Source organism: Anabrus simplex, chromosome 6 (genome assembly GCF_040414725.1).
Source record: "Anabrus simplex isolate iqAnaSimp1 chromosome 6, ASM4041472v1, whole genome shotgun sequence".
Taxonomy (NCBI): domain Eukaryota; kingdom Metazoa; phylum Arthropoda; class Insecta; order Orthoptera; family Tettigoniidae; genus Anabrus; species Anabrus simplex.
In genome coordinates this window covers 308,280,474-308,305,635 of record NC_090270.1, presented here as the reverse complement: position 1 = coordinate 308,305,635, position 25,162 = coordinate 308,280,474, and positions in this window count along the sequence as shown.

The window sequence follows — 25,162 nt, the reverse complement described above, 5'->3', positions numbered from 1 at the left end:
GTAAGAAAAAATAATTGAACTGTTCATGGAAATTACTAACAAGCTTTGCTTCCTCGACCATTTTGCATAGACATCCCCCCCCGATGGCACTACAGCCCTTGAAGTGCCTTGGCCCACCAAGCGATCGCTGCTCAGCCCCAAGGTCTGCAGATTACGAGGTGTCGTGTGGTCAGCACGACGAATCCTCTCGGCCGTTATTTTTGGCTTTCTAGACCGGGGCCGCTATCTCACCGTCAGATAGCTCCTCAATTCTAATCACGTAGGCTGAGTGGACCTCGAACCAGCCTTCAGGTCCAGGTAAAATTCCCTGACCTGTCCGGGAATCGACCCGGAGCCTCCGCGTAAGAGGCAGGCATGCTACCCCTATACCACGGGGCCGGCTATTTTGCATAGAACTGGGTGCAAATTATTTCGTCACTGACCTCCTTCCTCCTTCCTTCTCTCTATCTAGGCAAACTCAGAGTCACAGGGAATTTTTGTACACATACTTTATAATTTGGAGTGCAATTATTCACAAAATAGGACAGAATAAAAGTCCATGCATGCACTTATCACGTCGATAAAGAGAAACAAAAACAATTGAATGGCACATTGCACCATTCTTAATAAATCATCAGGCAACTTAGCACTATTGCCATTTAGCGGCGGCATTTGTAACCGCTTCGAATCTTCAGCGGACGTAGCCCTTTTGTCCTAATTCTTTTGTAAATAATGATGCCCGCCTCTGCGGAGCAGTTTTTTGCTAGGTTTCCTTTTTGTTTTTTATTTGTTTTCTTGGTTTTCTCATTATCTCCTTGTATTTTCTAATTAAGGAGGATACAAACACCCAATCCCCGAGCTAGTGGAAATTACCAATTAAGGTTAAAATCCCAAACCCGGCCGGGAATCGAACCCGGGGCCCCTTGAACCAAAGGCCAGCACGCTAACCACCTAGCCATGGAGCCGAACAATTCTCACATGTAATCCTCCTCGGTATCCTACACCTTTCAAACCACGTATCACATTTTTCATGAATTTTGCACTTTGCACCTTTCTACAGTTAAGTATCCAATTATTCCAACTCATTAGTGAGGAACGGGAGCGAATCTGTTCCCCACCGAGATATGATTCACTTTCATACTGGTCGATATGTGTGGGAAAAGAAGACCGACATGAGACCACCAGTCGAAGAATAAAACTTCGCCAGGAAAGGGGGTTGAATACAAACCTCCGAGATAACAGGATCGTGTCAAAGCAAGTACGCTATGGTGACACGAACGGTGTGCTTGTGTTTGATGCTGATTTATCGGCGTGGTTCTCAGTCCGTTCTTAAGTCATGTGCAGACTTAGCAACAGTGCCGCTCAAAACCCAATTGAATTCGCCCGCGAAGCGATCTGATTGGCTAAATTCAGCAGCTGATAAAATGACGACGGTGCGAGATATCGAATTTTACGAACCTACTTCGTTGGCGTAGCAGGGGGAGAGGTGATTCTCCCACGTGCCGCATCCCAGGTGGCGCATAGGGGGATCCTAACCGGCTTGCCGGCGGACTTGAGCGAAAAAATAATAGCTTTCACGGACCAAACACACATCCCCCTGTGGATGAGGGACGCAGGCGATGAATACACCCACGGTATCCCTTGCCTGTCGTAGGAGGCGAGTAAAAGGGCGACCAATGGATGATCGAATTAGAACCATGAGACTACTTGTAATTAGTACCACCACGCAGGGAACACCATGGGTCGCTTTTACTTTCGCGTAGCACCACTATGTTAGGTACACAAAAGCTTTGTGATTAGTAGCGACAGTGTGTGAATCAGGGTGAATTTTACAGTACCTGTGGTTAGTACCACTATATGAGCGACACAGTGGGTCTGCCTTGTCTATGATTATTACCCACTACGGGTTTGCGTTGCGTACGAGTGGCGCCATTATGTGAGAAACACCATAGGTCTGTGTTACATGTGCGCATTGCATTACCTGTGAATAGCACCATAATGTGTGGAATACCGCGAGTCTACACTAATTTTGATTAGTACCGCAATATGACAAATGTCATGGTTCTACTTTCCTAGTGATAAGTACCATTGTGAGGGACCGATGGCCTGGAATTTGGACCCCTTTAGATTACAAGTATCATCGATTCAGGATTGTGCTTTAGAAGCAGTCCCTTGGTCAGTAATACTATTGTTTCACGCTAGTTTCTGGGAATGTGGGGCATTGCGAGTCGGATCCACTGATTGTTTTAAATTCAAATCCATCCATTCGTTCCTCTTCATCATGTTTTGGATTCTGGTCAGTGGATGATTTTGGACTTTTAAATTGTCATTACATTTCGTATCATTTCGTACCATTAGGGCCTGATGACCTAGATGTTAGGTGTCCGACTCCTTGTCTGAATGCTCATCGTTGAGGCCTTCGGTTTATAGGGTCCCTGGTTTGATTCCCGGCCGGGTCGGGGATTTGATTCGTGACTGTTAATTCTTCTGGATCGGGGACTAGATGTTTATGTCTGTCCCAACACTTTCCTCTTCATATTCCGGCAACACACTACACTACCAACCACCACAGAACACGCAATAGTGATTACATCCCTCCATATAAGGTTGGCGCCAGAAGGGGCATCCAGCCGTAAAACAGCGCCAAATCCACATTTGCGACACAGCTCGCACCCGCTACCCCACAAATGTGGGAAAAGCGGTAGAAAAATAATAATAATAAGACCTAGATGTTAGGCCCGTTTAAACGACAAGCATCATCATCATCATCATCATTATCATCATCATCAGACACCGAATTATTTATCAGCATGACCAAACCTCTAAGGCTCATATACCCTGTTCGCGTTGTTTCCGACCACCCTGTAGATTGCAAAATTGTAACGAACGCGTGCTTGAGGGAATGTGAGAATCAACTTTTAAGTGAACGAGTACCCAGGTAGGTCTAAGAAAGTTATCCACTTCTTATTACCCGAACGCACCGCGCAATGCTCGGGTAACCGCGTCCCATGTACTGGTACACTGAATTAGCAAATGTCGTAGCATAGTCACCTAATAGCGTGTGGGGCTTCCTCTGGGCCTGCGAACTGCAGTGAGACGCCGTGGAAGTGAGTCGACAAGTCCCTGGTAGTCCTCTGGACGCAGCTGACACCAAATCGTTTGCAGAGCGGCCGTCAATGCTGGTCTGTTCGTGGGTGCAAGATCCATGGTTCGGAGCCTGCGTTCCAGGACATCCCAGATATGCTCGATAGGGTTCATATCGGGGCTCCCGGGTGGCCATAGCAGTCGTTGGACCTCCGCTGCATGTTCCTGGAACCATCCCGGGCAACGTGGGAGCGATGAGACGGCGCGTTATCATCTTGAAACACCGCAGAACCGGCTGGGCGCTGGAAGGCCAAAAATGGGTGGAGATGGTCTCCGAGCAGCTCTTCCAGAACAACTAGGCGCCCATTCTATACCAGAGAGACACCAGCGCCCTGGACCACACCTTTGAGGCAGGCAGGATCCATCGCTTCATGTGGTCTGCGCCATACACGGTGCCTCCCATCGGCATGGTGCAGTTGAAATCGTGATTCGTTCGACCATATCACGTTACGCCATTGTTCCAGTGTCCATCCCTGGTGACTGGCGACAAATGCGCGTCGTTGTGCCCGATGTCGATGGCTTAACAGTGGCACCCGTGTGCGGCGCCGGTTCCCATACCCTATAGAACCCATGTTCCCACGGATTGTCCACTGGGAGACGTGTCTAGCACGGCCTGTGTTACACCTGTCACATGCACAGCCACTGCTCACAAGGTCTCCTATACAACTGCCGCTGGCACAGGGGACGTGTGGTGCGAAGACAACACACCTGCGCATCAGTGCTCCGCTATCCCATGATATTTGCTCAGTTAGTGTACATACGAGGGCTCCTGCTAATAGCGACAAGAATGATGGCGTGCTTTGAATATTCTCCTCTTCAAATATCTACCGATCTCGACCGGAATCGAACCCCCGAACTTGGGTAAGGAAACTAGTTCGCTAACCACTTAATTACCGTACCGACAAGAGGAAAATGATATATGCAATCACGTCAGTTGATATTCGTTCTTTTTTATCTCCCCTTGTCCAGCCCCTGCCAGGTCGGGGTGTTGATAAAAACTTCTCCACCGTTGCCTCTCGTGTTCCGAAGCTGATGTTTACCATCACTACTGTTGTTACGTTGGGGTCGCCACTTCCAAAGACCTTTTAAAGCTATTGCCGGCAATTATTCAAGCCACCCCTTACATGAGGAACAGACAACCTTGCAGCCACCCCAAACAGTGGAAACAAACACTGCTGATTAATAGTGTATTCATACTAATCCCTGAGTACTGGGCTGCCTCTTTCGCAATCTCCACAGTACCGAAGTCCATCTGTAGATTCCGCTGTAGACTCGTAACACTGAGCTGGGAGCCTTACCAGGTGACACACACCGGGTCAGTGTGATATTATGTAACATTAATTTGAAATACTGTTTTCCTTTCTATGGTGCTGAAAAATTCTCGTTAAAGTAGAAGCTGATCATGAATTATTTAAGGAGCATTGTCTCCCAGCAAAAGCTTTTAGTGTTCTTTACATATGTACTGAATACGAGCGCAAGGACTTGGCTTACAAGAAGCGATTAAGTTACCTATCCCTGGGAAAGCAGAGAGGAAAAGTGTGTGTTGAGATTGGCATTGAGACTTCTTGAACGAATCCAAGAAACTTGTCTTGCGTAATTACTCTGGACTGTGTATTATCTTCTGCAGTTATTGTTTCCAGGAAATCTTACATAAGTGTGATTTCTTCTTAACGTTGCATGTTTTGTTTCGGCTGTTAATTTTTACTTCAGGTCCTTAGTAGGTCAGAAGGCCTTTGAGTTGAGTGTTTGATTCAGCAAAGAGTCGAAAGGTTAATATATTTTGTTACCCAGCCAGGACAATTCGAAATCGACCTCATGCTGTGGCAGGCAGAGCAAGGGAAATTGAATTGCCACCCACTGCCACTCGCAGTACGTAGATTACGGTGAATTATATCTGCAAATAGACACACATACCCTGCCCTAATGAGCGACCTGAGTGCGTAGATATGTCTCTGTTAGCTCACATTCGGCAGCTCCTGAAGGAGGTTTTCCGCGGTAAAGTTGGGACGGTGAACGTATCCCCAGGCAGCAGCTTCTGAACCCAAAATATGGCCTGCCCTAGTGATAATGATGGCTGTCAGTCGGTTTATTACCTCTCGACAAGAGGAGCACATGCCGTTTATAAAAGGCAAGTGCGCGCTGTCAAGAGCATGCTTGTCATATTTTTCAGCCTCCACATTATTACATGAAGCTAAGTGAAAGAAATACACTTCACAAATATTAATTTACGAAGCAAGTATGACAAACCCTTCAAACAGCGAACAAAGCACGTGCGTATTGTCTAGACCTAAAAAAAAAAAAAGAGACTTGACGGCTATCATAAGAAGCGGTTCATTGGCAACAGAGCTGTGAGGATTTATCTTTTGGGGAATTGAGAACTTACGTTTTAAAGCCCAGTGCCATCAAAAATTAGACCCTGCTGGGCAAGCGAGGCGCCAGAAGATCAAACATATACCGTTTTCTTTGCGTCCGGCTCCTTAGCGTGCTGGCCTTTGGTCACAGGAATCCCGGGTTCGATTCCCGGCAGGGTCGGAATTTTAACCATAATTGTTTAATTTCGCTGACACAGGGGCTGGGTGTTTGTGTCATCTTCATTATCATTTCATCCTTATCACGAAGAGCAGGTCGCCTAGGGGAGTCAAATCAAAAGACCTGCATCTGGCGAGCCGAACTTGTCCTCGAACACTCCCGGCACTAAAAGCCACACGCCATTTCATTTCATCACAAAATTATAAAAAACTGTCTGAGCTGGTGCAACGTTCAAACACTAGTAAAAAGAGCATTGTAACTAATTATGCTACACTATACTAAGGCCCACGAGAGTTTGAGTCTGACGTTTAGCGCCACCGGCGCGAAAAAGTTGAGTAACGCTGCTCGAAAATAGTCTGTTGCTATGACAACGATAACAACTATGTCACAGGAAGCTGTCTATCGCCTCATGGGTCGACATGCTCTCAGTAGCTTTTGTGAATATTTATTCTTCCTCAAATGACTGAGGTTGCCATTTTGTACAGAGTACAGAGTAAAAAATAATCATTCTATTGATAATATACAGAAAGCAAAGAAGCAGCAGATAAATTACTTTAATGGAGCGTAGAGGCGATGCCTCAAGATTGCTATCAAGACTTTCAATGTTTGTAGGCCCCAGATCACGATGGTCTCATTCGGTACATCAAAGCGTCGTAAAAAGGTGACCTGTAGTTTAGGAATGGTGCCCCTTGCACCCAGCATGAGCGCTATGACCTCGATGTCCTCAAGGCTGTACTTATTGAGGTAATGTGGAATGGTTGGTGAATATATCATCTTTCTTTTCATCGACGTCAACGGGCTGTTGTGCATCTGCTTCAAATCTGACAGTCTGGTCGAGAATGAAACATTTTTTGCTCTCGAGTTTGAAGGCGATCATGTCGATACGTCTTGCCCCACCGTCATCTGCGTGCCCAAAGACCTCTTCATGTACTAGGTACCCTTTACCATGTAGCGTATCGGCCAAGAAAGACGGGATGTGATGCTGTCTGGTGTTCCGTAGGCATTCGCCGAATGGGCAAGATCTTAAAGTTTCAATCTCACCGTATCGTCTGCAGTGTCGTCTTTGGATCTGGCTGGTATGGCGCGCCCAGGAGACATATTTTAAGAGCATCTTTCCACTCCGCGCTTGTGAGTCCTTGTTTTCTTATCCACCGGTTGGCTGGAGTAAACACTTGACATAGGCATACGCCTCTGCCTTTCTAGTGGGAGTGGTACTGTGTTAGCTGTGTTACTTGTTGTTGTTGCTTTATGTATTTACTTGTTTGTTTTCTGAATATTATTCATTCATTCATTCTTATTCCGACTGTTTTTTTTTATCGATAAAGTAATGGCCTCCTATTGTGCGTATTTTACCGTAGTTTATTTCTGGAGTGTCGTTAACATTCGGCGTTAAATAATAAAACTATCAATGCGGATAGTGTTCTATTCTGTATTTACAAGCGCATTTCTCGAGGTTATTGTCAGAAACTGATGACTTTGTTAGTGATTAAGAAATCTCATATTTATCGGCAATGATTTGTTCTGTCTTAACTATTGGGATTAATTAGCAGGAGCTTCGGGACGGATCAAAGTTTTGGAATTACATATTTTATTAAACACTCAGCCTTTATGAAAGGGTGATATGCCGCAGATGGAGGTAACTATGACAACGCAGCGTGCTTCGTAGTTACTGCTTTCGCCGCACAAATGTCAGAATCAAACTCTCCTGGAACCAACTATACATTATATCATAACATACCATAGTGGAATGATTTTGTGTGAATTCCTACGTGACCGTGTTGCATTTGTGTTAAGATTCTTCCAATGAGTGACTTGGCCGTGCGGTTAGGTTCGAAACTGTGAGCTTTCATTCGGGAGGTGGTGGGTTTGAGTCACACCGTTGGCAGACCTGAAGATGGTTTCCAATTTTCACACCAGACAAGTGCTGGAAGCCTTTCACATTCTTGCGTCGCCGAAAATCTTGGAGATGTCAGTGTGACATTAAACCACTTGCAAAAAAAAAAGTTGCTTCTGCTTTTTCTTTTCCTTCTTATTATTCTTCTTCCGCTCTTCCCACATCCTGGTTTGGTCGCGCGTATGAACTATGTCGCAAATGTAGACTAGGTCATGTTCACCGCCGGATGCCCTTCCCAACGCCAACGCTATCTGAAGGGATGTTGTCTATTCACTCTCTCTCTCTCTCTCTCTCTCTCTCTCTCTCTCTCTCTCTGCGTGTGTGTGTGTGCGTGCGTGAGTGCGTACTGATACAGACACAAAATTCCAGTCCCCGAATCAGACGCCAGTCCGAACGAGCTCGATAGCTGCAGTCGCGTAAGTGCGGCCAGTATCCAGTATTCGGGAGATGGTGGGTTCGAACCCCACTGTCGGCTGCCTTGAAGATGGTTTTCCGTCATTTTCACACCAGGAAAATGCTGGAGCTGTACCTTACTTAAGGCCACGGCCGCTACTTCTCACTCCTAGCCCTTTCTGTCCCATCGTCGCCTTGAGACCTATCTGTGCCAGTGAGACGTAAAACACCTTGTAAAAAAGTGAAATATTCAACCCGGCTGGGAATCGAACCCGTGACCCTTTGAACCGAAAGCCGTGACGCTGACACTCTCCTTTGGAATCGAACTTGTAATGGAATATTTTAAGTTATCTATACTAACATTATAAAGAGGAAAAATTTGTATATTTGTTTGTAACGGATAAACTCAAAAACTACTTAACCGATTTTAAAAATTACTTCACCTATAGAAAGCTACATTGCCAGTCAGTAACATGGGATGTATTTTATTTTCAAAACAATTCGAGGGGGTGCGACGGGGGGAGATATAAAAACAACAGGCTAATATAGACGAAATATCGAATTTGTCGTACAAAGACTAGACAAAGCTGATTTTAAGCCCCTAAAACCAATCGCTATGGTGATATTGTCACCACACTACCCCTGCTCTAGGAATTTGATAAATGAACTCCCGTAACCATGGCAACGTCAGATTATGCATGTACGTTTGGGCACAACTGCCAACCAAAATTGGTACACATGTGACTTTCTATCTGGAAAAAATGTACTGTTGTGTAAGACATTCATAGGACTCCTTTGTGCGGGGACAGAAAGGGAGTGAAGTATAAAAGTAATATATATAAATGTCATTGTTTGCATGTATGCATGTATGTATTATATCTCCTCCTAAATCACTGGAGCGATTTCAACCAAATTTGGTACACTTATGACTTAGTATCAGGAGACAACCCGCGTGGGCGTAAGACACCCCTAGCACCCTTACGGATAGGGGCGAGGGTGTTAAGGTATAAAAATAGTCTAGAATAGTATCGAATCGATAGTTTTCGTGGTCGCTGAAATGAATAGTGGCAATCAGATTTTTTGACTCCATGTTCAGCCCCCTTTGGGGTGGGTGTGAGGGGGGAGTGAGATATAAAAATAGTCGAAAATTTTTCGGGTCACTGAGATGAATGGTGACAATACAGATTTTTTATCTCTTAGTGGTGGGGGGCGAGAGGGGGCGGTCTCATTGACAGTTGAAATCCTGTACATCGGATCTATAGTGCGACGGCTAAATACATATAGTTATCACTTTTACATCTTTGACAGGACCATATACTTCCCAGTTGATTCGACCTTCCATAAGGACAAAGTTTTATTCGAAAATTAATTCATCTAAAAACTTGAAATCAAACACATCTAAGTAATTCTAAAACTACATAGCAGATCGTAACATATCAATCTGGAAGTCAAAAAGGAATTCTATAAACATTCACTTCACACAATATAACTAACTGGTAATACAAATCTTAATGGTAAACATTCAGAAACTATCCGGGCAACGCCGGGTACTACAGCTAGTATTTTATAATTTGTTTGTGTATTTTCATGCAATCGATTGTAATTATCTTACACTACTCGTAGGAATATTAGCATTTTACGTGAATTTTTCTTATTTTCTTGGGTTAAATTTTTATACTTCTTTCACTATTATGAACCTTTTTGTTTTGATTTCATTTCTTGTTATATTTTGTCTTCGTGTAATTTTTGTAGCTACACAAGGTACACTTGCATTTAATTTCGTTGCTAATCTATTAAATGCGGATATTGCCACCAGGATATCTTCCGCGAGTGGGAAAAGGTATTAAAAGACATGGGATACTGCGCCCCATACGACTAGGACGACCCAAAGACGGTATTGAGATATCATGCCTCGCTTTTGCAGATGACCTGGCCATACTTACAGATGATGTATTCACAGCCGTTAAACAAATTGAAACCCTTAGCGAATGTGCTGGAAAGGTTGGCCTACAAATTTCCTTTGAAAAGACCAAGTTCTTCTGCTCAAAACTTGACATCCAAACTTTGAACACGACACATGGGCAAATCAACCGAGTACCACACTTCAAGTACTTGGGAGAAATACTTGAACCAACGGGAGGCGAGAAGGTTGCCCAGAAAATTCGCCTACAAAAATTTCGGAAAGCCTACGGTAGGGTTCACAACATATACAATAAAAAGTGCTTGTCCCGCCATGCAAAGATCAGACACTATAATACAGTAATAAAGCCCGATGTCTTATATGCCAGTGAGACCCTTACACTAAACGGGAAAGGTGACCTAGAAAACATTTTAAAAGAAGAAAGAAGAATCCTGAGGAAAATTCTCGGCCCCCGAAAAACAGAAGATGGATATAGACTGAGGTTACGCAGAGAGACAGAAGAGCATTCCAACATTGCAGCAGACATCCGTAAAAGACGTCTGAAATTCTATGGGCACGTCCACAGATTGCCGGCAAGTAGACTGACACACAAGATTCTCACTTACATAGAACATCTAAAAAATATTCCATGGGTACTAGAAGTGAAGAAGGATCTGGAAAAAGCCCAGATAAACCCAAATGACACCGCGGACAGAAACCTTTATAGGAAAAAAATTAATGGATGGAAAGTGCAACCAGAGAACGAAGTGAAAAAGAAGACTGGAGCAAAGTGGACAGAAGAACGAAAAAGGATCCACGGAGAAAGGATGAGAGCTGTTTGGCAACTCAGAAAACAGAATCGTTAGAGCTTTGCGTGATCCATTGGGTCCATACGCACATAATAATAATAATAATAATAATAATAATAATAATAATAATAATAATAATAATAAAGGTATATTTATTAATTTAGGAATTTCCTACAGTGCAGTAGTATTTTTGCTACCCATTTTACTTCTCCACTGTTCACTGTTTCCCGTTGCCGTCAGCCTTCAAGTCATCATCATTTTTTACGTGTGTCCGAACAATTTTTATCTTCTCTTTCGAATCACGTCCAACATATTTTCCTCTCTCCCTCTCTTTTTAATGTTATTTGTCTTACTTGTTTTACAGACGGTCCTTGAGCAAACTTATTTCCATTCTTGTCTGGGAGAGTTTGTTTAACTGTCTGTCTGTGCAGAGTTGAAGTCTGAATACCATATGCAAGAAGAGGTAGTTCACACGTGATGAATATGTTCCTTTTCATGGGAAAATCATTTTTGAGGATAAAAATTAGTAACTAATACTGACGCCAGACATTTCCCATTCTCCGTCTAATCTCTTTGCCTTGCCTATTAAAGAATGAAACTATCTGACCTATATAGATGTAGTATTTTTTTTTATTATTATTATTACAACTTCCCCCATGCGGAGGCTGCCACAAGGACAAAGTATGTCCTTACCATTGATCTTAATTTCTTCTTCAAGGCGTTGATCTTGAACATAGCTTTTGTGTCATTAATCACAAGTCTATCTGGGTTTGCTATATTTCACGTAATAATAAGAATGGACGGAAGAAAGTTAACAAAAGTGATCTTTCGCTTTTTTATTCAAACTCCAAAACCACATTTCCCTGGTTTAGAAATACCAAAGAAGACCTGTAAATGCTACATATCTCAGCTAAAGACGCCCTTAACAGAGATCTCTTCCGCAAGAAAATATTGACGAACGGGCTAAACCGAGACGAGCAACCGAAGAGAAGACACGGTACCCCTTGGACAGAGGAGCGTAAGCAGGCCCACTCACAAAATATGAGGGAAATTTGGTCTCTAAGGGAGGCCAAGTTCAGTGTCAAATGCAACAAGACTTGACCTGGTTCTTGATGGTCCCAGCAAATTATATAATGATAATAATAATAATAATAATAATAATAATAATAATAATAATAATAATAATAATAATAATTACCTACTATTGACATGAATAAAATGGCAAGACTAAAGGAATTTAAGTGCCTAGGTGAATGGATCACTGAAAATTGCTTCAGGAATTCCGAAAATGAAAATTGTTTTTCAAAACACAAAACGTGTTTATAACAAAAATATTTGTCCTGGAATTGTAAAATTCGACACTGCTTAACAGTGATAAAACCTGAAGCTCCTTATGCTTTATAAACGCTCAGTTTACATCACAAAAAATTAAAGGAACAGTTAAAGATTAAAGAAAGGAACATCGTGAGAGAAAAACTTTGGGCAAAGAATCAAAAATGGAAAACATTACCCCAAACCCAACTCGTAAATATTTTAACAAATATATCTAAACTTACTCATACAATTTATAAGCCATTTGTAAAGAATAAATAGCAACAGACTTGCTTATCGAATACAATATGTTTTGCAACCAAACGTACGAGGTCAAAATGGTATAAGCAGGTAGAGAAAGATCGCACTGAATCAGGATCACCAAATCTGCAGGATAGAAACGTAATTAGGAAAATTGTTCACACAAAGGGATTAACGGATGACGAGAAGAAACCAACATGACGTACTTGGTCGGAGCAACAGAACTTACAACTATCGATGAAAATGAATAACTATAGGGCAAGGAGAAAAGCTCAATAAATGTTGATTCTGCTTGACCATTCACGCAGAAGAAGAAAAAGAAGAAGAAATTTCGACCAGAACAAGATTTATACAAACCACTAGAAAAATAGGTCATGCTTTCAGAAAAATAAGATCAAGATTGTTTGGTCACCTGTGCAGGATGGACAAAGACAGATTAACAAAACACATTTTTGAACACTATGCAAATAAAAGACCAAACTAGCAACGTTCAAATAAGCCGAAGGAGATTTAGAACTACTCAAAATTCAAAAAAGTAACAATTTGCAAATAGAATATTGCAAATGGAAAAGAATATAGGAAAGCAATATTTTATGGTGAATTTTCAGAGAAACCCAAGAAATAATAATAATAATAATAATAATAATAATAATAATAATAATAATAATAATAATAATAATAATATTTGCTTTAAGTCCCACTAACTACTTTTACGGTTTTCGGAGAAGCCGAGGTGCCGGAATTTTGTCCCGCAGGAATTCTTTTATGTGCCAGTAAATCTAACGTTACGAGGCTGACATATTTAAGCACCTTCAAATACCACTGGGCTGAGGAAGGATCGAACCTGCCAAGTTGGGGTCAGAAGGCCAGCGATTCAACCGTCTGAGCCACTCAGCACTGCAACCAAGAAGAAATAAGGTAGTAAATGGACGGAAGAAAGAAAACAAGAACACCGAGAAAGGATGAAGGAATTTGGGGGAGACAAGAAGAAAAAGAAAACTGTTTCATGTGTTCCTAAGATGGCCAGTTGGAATGGATGAAAATAATAATAATAATAATAATAATAATAATAATAATAATAATAATAATACATGTCTTGAGCAAGTGTCATAAACTTGTATTATTACCGCGATATCCAGCTTCATGGCAAAATGGTTAGCGATCTGGCCTTCCGTCATAGGGGTCCCGGGTTCGATTCCCGGCAGGGACGGGAATTTTAACCATTATTGGTTAATTCCATTGGCATGGGGGCTGTGTCGTATGTGTCGTCTCATCATCATTATTAATCCTCATCACGACGCGCAAGTCGCCTACGGGGGTGAAATCAAAAGACCTAAACGTGGCGAGCCGAACATCTTCTCGGACACTCCCGGCGCTAAAAGCCATACGTCATTTCATTATCGCCATGTGTAACTACACCTTGCATAGTAACCACTACTTACAGATGAACGTTCCGTCTAAGTGCACTGAGGTGTTCTAAGACCCTTTCACGAAGTAACAATATCTTCCTTTTTTATTTAAAAAATCTTACGGTCTTCGTGGTCCTCAGTTTGCCATGCGACGGTCACATCAACAAGACGGTGTGCAGCTGCTTTTGGCTTTGTTATTTGGAGCTAACAGAAATTCTGTTGTGATCGTGAAGAAAACAGGTCTCGATTTTTGACAGCAAAGAATGTTGTAGAGATGACAGACAGATAAAAAGTGGTTTTGACATGTCCGAATGTGGCTGGACCGGTTCTTGTCATATTCCACATTAGGATACATCACTGGTGGCTTGGGATGAAGCTGCTAATGTCCAAAGTAGATGCTGCAACAAGTATAATCTTATCATGTTCGTGTTAATATGTATTCTTGTTTCTTGTACGAGTGTTGGTGAATCATTTCCGGAGTTTGGAGCTTCTTGTACATTTATGATCTCGATATAATTTCGTGTGGCCATTTCTAGCCGAGTGGCAGCCCTTGTAAGGCAGAGCATCCGACGAGGGTGGGCGGCATCTTCCATGTATAGGTAACTGCGTGTTATTGTGGTGGAGGATAGTGTTATATGTGGTGTGTGAGTTGCAGGGATGTTGGGGACAGCACAAACACCCAGTCCCCGGGCCATTGGAATCAACCAATGAAGGTTAAAATCCCCCGACCGAGGCGGGAATCGAACCCGGGACCATCTGAACCAAAGGCCAGTACGCTGACCATTCAGCCAACGAGTCGGGCATGATCTCGATATGAGGTAGAGAATGGCTTCGTGTTCCCAGGGTCACATATTTGATTCTCAATAGAGTAAAAATAGAACTTATATAGAAAAAATTCAGAAACAGATGTTAAAAGGGAGAATATTTACTTTCAGAATCTGTATTTGAATATCAGTTCTTGTTGGGTAAATTGAAAATTACTGAAAAAATCCTTTTAAAATGTCCTCTTTTTGATTGTTAGAAAATGATGAACCCCAAACAAGTACGTTTAAATATCGAAATATAAAACTGAGTGTCCCGTGATGATCAGGAAAAGCCCTCTCAGGAACGTGAAGCTCATAGAAAGGGAGATCCTGTGGAAAATACTGGGGCCCGTAAGGGAGGAGGAAAGGGGGAAAAGATCGACATGGGACGACGCCCCGAATAAATAGCATTTTAAAAAAGAGAAGAGGAAGGCATCTATAGAATTCAGCACAGCGATGAGCTATACAAACATCAGGAAGACATCGTTACTTGTATAAGAAAAAGGCACCTGGTCTTCTGTGGGAACCTAACCTGCATGAACCCCTCCAGATTTACCAACAGGATCTTGAGGTATAGGGAAGGCATCCAGACACAAGTGAATCTCTTCGCTCAAGTCGGATCTGGGACAACTGGGGATCCCACATGAGTCCGCATATGGCCACCCACAGTTTCGGCAAGCTACACAGCAGGGAATTTTTGTAACGTCACTTACGAGTAGGAAGAACATAGGGACCAGCAGAATTATGTGGACGGAGGAACGGAAACTGGCTCACAGCCAGAAAATGAAGGAGTACTGGAAGAGGAGGAAACTGAAGGCCCAGGTGACGAGAAAATACGAGCCCGGTGGTCCTCAGTAGGCACAAACGACAAAGAAGAATGATGAACAAAACGTGAGATTCGAACAATTGCAACCCTAATGTCTAAATGTTTCTTTTATTTGTAAAACAGTTGGTTAGATGTTAGTTGTGGGATTGAATCCTGATGCAGAGGTTTGCCATTTACGCTGCTTAAATGCGATAGACCTGTGGCAATGATTTTAGTCAGGCGGTTTAGGAGCGCGCGGCTGTGAGGTTGTATCCGGAAGATAGTGGGTTCGAATCCCACTGTCGGCAGCCCTGAAGATGGTTTTCTGTGGTTTCCCATTTTCACACCAGGCAAATGCTGGGGCTGTACCTTAATTAAGGCCACTGCCGCTTCCTTCCAACTCCTAGGCTTTTCCTATCCCATCGTCGCCATAAGACCTATCTGTGTCGGTGCGACGTAAAGCGACTAGCAAAAAAATATATATATTTTAGTCACACATTTTATTCCACCCTAAATTTTGGACATTTCGATTGACTGTGAGAGTGAAGAGGGACGCAATCGGGGCGGTATATTTATTGAAGGAATAGCCGCGGCATTTGCCTGATGTGAAAATGGAATCCACATAGAACCATCTTTAGGGATCCCGACGGTGGGACTTGAACACACTATCTTCGGATACAAGCTTACAGCCACGTAGGCCCCACGTAATACGTATCGTATAGGGTACAGTTAGATCTACTCCCACTTTCTAGCTGTTAGTCCTATCTCACCAAAACATCCTCGCTGGAAAAGTTCCCTCCTACGAGAGTGTCAGATAGCAATGGAGAGCATTGAGCTATCAAAAGCCCAGCTACGCTCTAGACATCTACTTCCTAGGGCAGCCAGGAACCTAACGAGTTAAATCTAGAAGCAAGTTTCAGTCTTCAACGCCCCACTAGAATATCACAACAAACCATGGGTTACGAGTAAACCGGAAGTTTAAAAAAAAAAAAATACATAAGTTACAATTTGCTTTATGTCGCACCGACACAGACAGATCTTATGGCGACGATGGGATAGGGAAAGGGCTACGAGTTGGAAGGAAGCTGCCGTTGCCTTAATTAAGGTACAGCCCCAGCATTTGCCTGGTAAGGAAAAGGGAAAACCATCTCCAGATCGGCCGAATGTGGGGCTGGAAACCACAATTTCCCCGAATGCAAGCTCACTACTGTGCGGTCCTACGGGTCTTAATGTACCTCGAAAGATCTGGGACCGAGCGAGTTGGCCGTGCGGTTAGAGTCGCATGGCTGTAAGCTTACATTCGGGAGATGGTGGACTCTATACCTACCGTCGGCAGCCCTGTAGATTATTATCTGTAGTTCCCCATTTTCACACCAGGAAAATGCGTCGTTGTACCTTAAATAAGACCACGGCTCATCCTCGCGTCGCCAAAAACCTTCGATGTGTTAATGCGACGTTAAACTATTAGAAAAACCTGGATAACCATCAACAGGATTCGAACTCATATTAGCCTAGTGTAAGGGATGGCGAACCTATGACACACGTAAGACTAGGTTATGAAATGGCGTATGGCTTTTAGTGCCAGGAATGCCCAAGGACAAGTTCGGCTCGCCAGATGCAGGTCATTTGATTTAACGCTCGTAGGCGAGCTGCACGTCGTGATGAGTATAACCCCCCGTGCGAGCAAAATTAACCAATTATGGTTAAAATTCCCGACCCTGACAGGAATCGAACCTGGGACCCCTGGGATAAAAGGCCAGCACGCTAACCATTTAGCCATGGAGCCCGACGTAGCACTAGGTGACACCTGAACACAATTTCTGTGACACACCACACAACATACTAACATATTTTAATGTTTCTAACATGTAACAAATAGGTCGAAAAGCTTGCTAGTGGATTTACTAGTGGCTTTACGTCGCAATGACACAGACAGGTCTTATGGCGACGATGGTATAGGAAATGACCAGGAGTGGGAAGGAAGCGGCCGTGGCCCTAATTAAGGTACAGTCCCAGCATTTGCCTGGTGTGAAAATGGGAAACCACTGAAAACCATCTTCAGGGTTGCCGACAATCAGATTCGAACCCACTATCTCCCGGATGCAAGCTCACAGCGAAAAGCTTGCAACATACCCTATTTCAACATAGCGCTTTAATAAAGGGGCATGTCACAATTAATTTTATTATATTAAAGAAAAAATATAACTTTTTCCTAAAATTTACCTGTTATTAAATGTCATTTTCAGTGGTGTTTGCATGAAACATTCTCTCGAATGAATCTAATGCAATCTAATACTTAAACATCGTCAGTTGAGGGGCTTCTTGCTGATTTTAATGGAAAATAACCGATGGCTGAGTGTGATTAGCTGCCACCCCCGGAGGTCCGGGTTCGATTCCCGGCTCTGTCACGAAATTTGAAAAGTGGTACGAGGGCTGGAACGCGGTCCACTCAGTTTCGGGAAGTCAACTGAGTATAGGTGGGTTCGATTTCCACCTCAGCCATCCTGGAAGTGGTTTTCCGTGGTTTCCCACTTCTCCTCCAGGCAAATGCCGGGATGGTACCTAACTTAAGGCCACATCCGCTTCTTTCCCTCTTCCTTGTCTATCCCTTTCAATCTTCTCATCCTCCCGCAATGCCCCTGTTCCGCATACCAGGTGAGGCCGCCTGGGCGAGGTACTGGTCATTCTCCCCAGTTGTATCCCCCGACCCAGAGTCTGAAGCTCCAGGACACTGCCCTTGAGGCGGTAGAGGTGGGATCCCTCGCTGAGCCCGAGGGAAAAACCGACCCTGGAGGGTAAGCTGATTAAGAAGAAGAAGAAGAACCGATGGCGCACTAAGCAGTAAAAAGTAATAAACAAGACAGTAACTAGTCGGAAAAGGTTTGCCATCTCTGGCCTAGTGCTTAGGTAGGGAAAACTTTCGTCGAGCAGAATGTGGTTCTGTAACAAGTAGCTCAGCACATCATGAAACAGTGTCCGCTCACAGCTTATCAAAGAACCTCCATAATAATAATGTTATTTGCTTTACGTCCCACTAACTACATTTTTAAGGTCTTCGGAGACGCCGAGGTGCCGGAATTTAGTCCAGGAGGAGTTCTTTTACGTGCCAGTAAATCTACCGACACGGGGCTGTCGTATTTGAGCATCTTCAAATACCACCGGACTGAGCCAGGATCGAACCTGTCAAGTTGGGGTTAGAAGGCCAGCGCCTTAACCGTCTGAGCCACTCAGCCGGGCAAAGAACCTCCAGAGACCTTTCGTAACAACATCAGGTGTTACTACAAAAATAGTTAATTTGTGTATTTGTAAATAATGTAAGTAGTTTCTTAAAAGTATAATTCATATGCCCACATGCTAAACAACTAATATCTGGTTTAAATACATGCCATACTTTTTCCGTCGCGGATGCGAATTGTGTCGCACATGCTATCTTGGCCTAGTTTTACGATCTGATGCCCTTCCTGACGCAAATCCCTCCAAAGGAATTTGTCTGCTGTTGCGCGTTTCCTTCATGGATGTTTTTGCGGCATGCTGTATGAATATGAAGACGTCTGTTCTTTTTTTTGCTACGGGCTTTACGTCGCACCGACACAGATAGGTCTTATGGCGACGATGGGATAGGAATGGCCTAGGAGTTGGAAGGAAGCGGCCGTGGCCTTAATTAAGGTACAGCCCCCGCATTTGCCTGGTGTGAAAATGGGAAACCACGGAAAAACGTCTGTTCTGAGACAAACACAAACAATCAACTATTCAGTAGCGATTTTTTACGACCGGATGCCATTTCTGACGTCAGTGTTATCAGAGGAGTTAGATTTGATGAAATGTTTGACGTGATTTATATGATAGGAAAGGAGCGTGAAACCCTTCTCATGTTCTTCAGTTATGCGTCCTTCAATTCACTATTCAACAGTTTCCTAATGAATCTCCAGGTTTCTAAACAGGTGAAACGCATCGTACAGTTGATGAGGAATTTATCCTACAACAACAACAACAACAACAACAACAACAACTTGATGCTATACACGTATATGTTGTATTTTGCCAGCGACAGGTAGACTTCCTCTCCGATCTTCTTTTGGATAATCTCAGGAACAGGGACTGCAGTATCTAGCAGATATGTGGATTAAAGTCTATAAGCTCTGAACACCATGGTCAGCCGTTTCGAGTGCCTTTGGTCAAAACAATTTTCACCATTAGAATGTTGACCGGCCCGTCTCTGTGGTGTAGTGGTTAGTGTGATTAGGTGCCACCCCCGGAGACCCGGGTTCGATTCTCGGCTCTGCCACGAAATTTGAAAAAGTGGTACGAGGGCTGGAACGGGGTCCACTCAGCCTCGGGAGGTCAACTGAGTAGAGGGTGGTTCGATTCCCGCCTCAGCCATCCTCGAAGTGCTTTTCCGTGGTTTCCCACTTCTTCTCCAGGCAAATGGCGGGATGGTACCTAACTAAAGGCCACGGCCGCTTCCTTCCCTCTATCTTGTCTATCCCTTCCAAACTTCCCATCCCCCCCCCCCCCCACAAGGCTCCTGTTCAGCATAGCAGGTGAGGCCGCCTGGGCGAGGTACTAGTCATCCTCCCCAGTTGTATCCCCGACCCAGAGTCTGAAGCTCCAGGACACTACCCTTGAGGCGATAGAGGTGGGATCCCTCTCTCAGTTCGAGGGAAAAACCAACCCTGGAGGGTAAGCAGCTGAGGAAGAAGAAGAAGAAGAAGGTTACCGGCCGTGTACGAGAGGAGATGGTATAGAATTTCTAATCACTAGACTGCGTGCAAAAAGCATGGATTCAGTTACAAATCTCTCCGCAGAGTTCATATGTTGTGACAGCAAATGACGCTCTTGGTGGTGATTTGTCCGTCGGATGGAGACGTTAAGCCATGAGCAGATCCCTTGGTGCTATTAGGCAGGAGTAGTTTAAGTGCCGGAATCGGGTTTCACCCTCTCTCTTTCATATATCATGTCATTCATTTCATCCCTTTTAACACTGAAGAGGTTGAGATTAGATAGGACATCCGTCGCAAAAACTCGCTATTAAGATTCATCTCACCTCATACCCGACCCCGTTGAAAAACGGGACAAGGGTTGGACAACATGCGGCCTTTGACGCCGTGTCTTTCAGTACAGTATCAGGTTGGTTGTGACGCGTTCTGTTAGTCTGTATTTTACAGTTCCAGTACAATTTCCACCTTTGGTTATCGTTAACTGATATCAATAGTAGGTTGCACGATCGGTGATGCTGACGTGTCCGCTGATGAATGACTTTCGCAACGTATATTATTTATTTATTTATTTATTTATTTATTTATTTATTTATTTATTCGTTGGGACCATTGTCGTGTTACATTTGGCACTGAACGTTGCTTTCTTTTGAGTCCAGAATTGCCTCGTTCTTTCTGAGTGAGCCTGCTTGTGTTCCTCTGCCCAAGGTACACCGTGTCTTCTTCCCGGTTTAGCCCGTTCATCGCTATATTTTTTCGGAAAAGACTTCTGTCAAAGGAGTCTTCCTGTTTGATCTGTAGCACTTGAAGGTCTTCTTTTGTGTTTTTGAACAGAGACATCGTGGTTTTACGTTTTGAACCAAATAGGTTAAAGATCTGTTTGATCGACCTTGTTCCATCGATTCGTTTGAGGTGATCGTAAAATCATGCCCGGATCGTGTCAGTAATTTTCTGTATTTTGTTTGACTTCCTTATTGGATCTTTTTCTGGTGGATGCCATTCTTGTAGTTGGATCCCATGATTCCCCCAATTATTCTGCGCTCCTTTTTCTCCCGTTCTTCGAGGAGTCCTTTATTGGCATTTAAAGATAGGGTTTCGGATGCATACATAACTACTGGCTTCAGAACCTTTTCATAGTGTCCTATGTTAGTATTTTGGGAAAGACTTATTTTTTATTCATGAGGTATATTTTTGGGCTTATGCTGTGTAATTAATGATAAAAACACACTCAACGCGTTTCGAAAGGAACCTTGCCTTTCTTCATCATTAGACAGAGAAAATGAAACGACGCATAACAGGTTGCTAGGAGAAGGCAACAAGGAACTTGAAATGGTACCCTAAGATGTAAACGAGACACCATTTTAGCCCCAGATAGAGACAACGAATGGCAACAGTAATGCATTACTCTCTAATGGTTCTGATAATAGGTAGCCATGATTCACTGAGGTTGTAGCCTGTATCGCGGTTGAAATTATCTGGGTGTTTACGTATTTCTACCGCCTCCCTGATAATTCTTGGGCGATATTGCTTTATACGGGCAAGAACATCCACTTCGTGGAACAAAACATCATGACCAGGTGTTAAGGCATGATCAGCAACAGCTGATTTATCAGGTTGGTTGAGTCTGATACATCTGGTATGTTCTTTGATGCGAGTACATACCGTTCTTGAAGTCTGCCCAATATAAACCTTGCCACAAGTACAGGGAACTCTGTAGATACCAGGTTGTTGCAATTTAGGCAAGCTATCCTTAGTTGATCGCAGGAGTTGCCTAATCCTAATTGATGTTCCAAAAACAGTTCGTACATGATACCTACGTAAGATTTCAGCAATACGATCCGTCGTGTTATGTATGTAAGATAGGTAAGCAGTTCCTTTTACATCTTTTTTCTTAACAGACGTCCGATTATGTGTCGATTTAAGAGCCGTTGAGATCAAAGGTCTGCTGTAACCGTTGCTCTCAAAGGTGGTTCTCAAGGTGTTAATTTCCTCTTGTAGATCTGACACTTCACAAATCCTCCTGGCCCTGGTAGTCAGAGTTTTAAGGATACCATGTTTCTGGGCAGGGTGATGGTGAGAATCTGCGTGGAGATATCTATTGGTGTGTGTAGGCTTACGTTAAACGCTGTGTACTAAAGATCCATCCTCTTTCTTGATGACGAGAACATCTAAAAATGGTATTTTTCCGTCAGATTCCATTTCCATGGTGAAACAAATGGAAGGGTGCTGGCGATTAAGGTGAACCATAAAGTGACTGAGATTGTCTTCACCTTCTGTCCATACGACGAATATTTCTTCCACATAACGCCACCAGATCTTCGGTTTGCAAGGTGCCGACGACAAAGCTTTCTCTTCGAAGTTTTCCATGAAGAAATTAGCCACAACAGGAGAGAGATGACTTCCCATGGCCACGCCATCTGTCTCTTCATAATATTTCTCATTCCATAGAAAGTAGGAGGAGGTCATGCAGTGGTAGAAAAGCCTTGCGATCTCTTCAGTGAAAATATCATTAATGAGAGACATAACACCATCAACAGGTACTTTCGTAAACAGACACACCACGTCGAGACTCACCAAGATATCGCCTGGCTGAAGTGATATAGTTTTTAACTTCTCAATGAAATGTGTGGAATCCTTAATGTAAGAAGGGGTGTTACCCAGGTGTGGTTGAAGTAGACTACCTAAATATTTAGAAAGGGCATATGTCGGGGAACCAATCGTACTCACAATAGGCCTAAGAGGAACACCTTCCTTATGTATTTTAGGAAGCCCATATAGTCTCGGAGGAATAGCTTCCCCTGGAAGGAGACTCTTCGCTGTATCTTCTGGAATAGAAGATTGTTTGACCAATTTGAGGGTCGCATTTGAGTAGCGAGTTGTGGGATCACGACCGTTAATCCTGTATATGGGATCAGCTAACAAAGACAAGATCTTGTTTTCATAATCATCCTTATCCATCACCACTGTCGCGTTACCCTTGTCAGCGGGGAGAACGATTATATCAGAATTGTCCCTTAGATTTTTTAGCGCCTGGATTTCACCTTGTTTTAAGTTGGACTTAGGTGGATTAGCGGTCTTGAGAACTCTGGAACATTCTTGTCTAACTTCCTCAGCTTCTTCAGGTGTGAGGTTATGTACCGAGGATTCTATAGATGTAATAAGTTCCTCAATTGTAATTCTTCTAGGCGCTACAGCAAAGTTTAGACCTTTAGCGAGAACTGCCTGTTGGGTTTCATTCAAAGGCATACTGGACAAATTTACGACAACTTTCTTGGGATCAGGTCTAATAGCATGTGGCTTCTGCATCTGACATAACCTTTCATATTTGGAAATATGCCTGCCCTTTATCTGATCTAGTATGCTGTTGGCTTGCACTGCAGTAATACGATCAAAGACCTTCCATAATTCCTCATTTACGAAGTTTGAGAGGCGTAGAGGCAGCTGAAGCAACTCCTTCGAGATTAAATCCAACTCCTTACGCGTCTGCTGTATCCTCTCTAACAACATCGCCTTGCTTGTACGACGATAGATTCGCATAGCTTTTGGTGTTCTGAAGGTATGCTTAGGAGAAAAGTGAGAGAGGAAATAAGACACACCTTCTTGCGTCGTAATCTACTAAATTTAGACATTGATCGAAAAATATCCTCCCCATAGAAGTTTCTAATATTATCATTTAGACTTTCACGGCCCGTGTAACTATTCATGAGGTATATTTTTGGGCTTATGCCGTGTAATTAATGATAAAAACACACTCAACGCGTTTCGAAAGGAACCTTGCCTTTCTTCATCAGGAGATACAGAGAAAATGAAATGACGCATAACAGGTTGCTAGGAGAAAGCAACAAGGAACTTGAAATGGTACCCTAAGATGTAAACGGGACGCCATTTTAGCCCCAGATAGAGACAACGAATGGCAACAGTAATGCATTACTTTCTAATGGTTCTGATAATAGGTAGCCATGATTCTCTGTGTCTCCTGATGAAGAAAGGCAAGATTCCTTTCGAAACGCGTTGAGTGTGTTTTTATCATTAATTACACGGCATAAGCCCAAAAATATACCTCATGAATAGTTACACGGGCCGTGAAAGTCTAAATGATAAGACTTATTTTTTGTTATAGATCATGCGAGACGTTTTGTAGGCTATTTCAACTTTGTCTATTCGTTCTCTAAATTATTATTATCATCATTCAGTTATTGGATATGCAGCAATATTCCGCTCAGTGCTTCGCGGTCGCCATTCACTCTCGTCGCCTGTACTACTCAAAGAGAATTCCAGTCTAGCTTGTTCCATAGAACACTCTGATTTATTTGTCCATCATTAACTCGTTTTAAATATTATTCGTTTGTCCCACTATCTGCTTACTATAGGACTAGAATCCTAGAGATCTTGCGACTATTTTAACTTCCACGAGATATTTTTGTTTCATTATTTGCTTTCCTGCTTCTATTAGCGGAGAAATTATCACCCGGAAGCTGCCGGTTACAATAGGATAGTATTCGTGCAGTGAGACGATAACACATTCGTTTTTCTTTTACACATTTCCGTGCAGTACGGGACATACATTAAGAGAAACAATAACTACGACGACATCGCAGTTATGTACAGTTGCTCAAAGGAGAATGAGCACATGGTATTACAGTTATGCTCCTCGTCTTTAGTATTTTATCATACTTAACTTTAATTGTAATCAAAATATAATTCACCTACCGCATGAATAAAAACCCTGTGGATACTCACAACAACCATCCATGGCTTCCTTTCTAAATGGAAATTTACGGAAACTCTACCATCTCATTTCATTACACAAGAAAATCGCAATATATCAGGCCGTAGAAGCTCTCCCCCTACTGTCCACAAATTAATATTATTTATGCATGTATATGCATTGATCAGCCAGAACATTATGACCACCTACTTATTAGGTACCTCCAACTTTGGCACGGATAACAGCGGCGACGCGTCTTGGCGTGGATGCATTGAAGCCGGCGTTAGTCGCTGGAGAGAGTTGGCACCATACCTGTACACACAAGTCTCTTAATTCCCGTAAGTTCTGGAGAGGGGGCGACGCGCTGTGACTCCGCGTTCAATCACATCCCAGATGTGTTCGAGAGGATGAAGATCTGGCGAGTTGGGGGGCCAGCACATCAATTGCAACTCGCCGCTGTGTTCCTCGAACCACTCCATTACACTCCTGGCCTTGTGACATG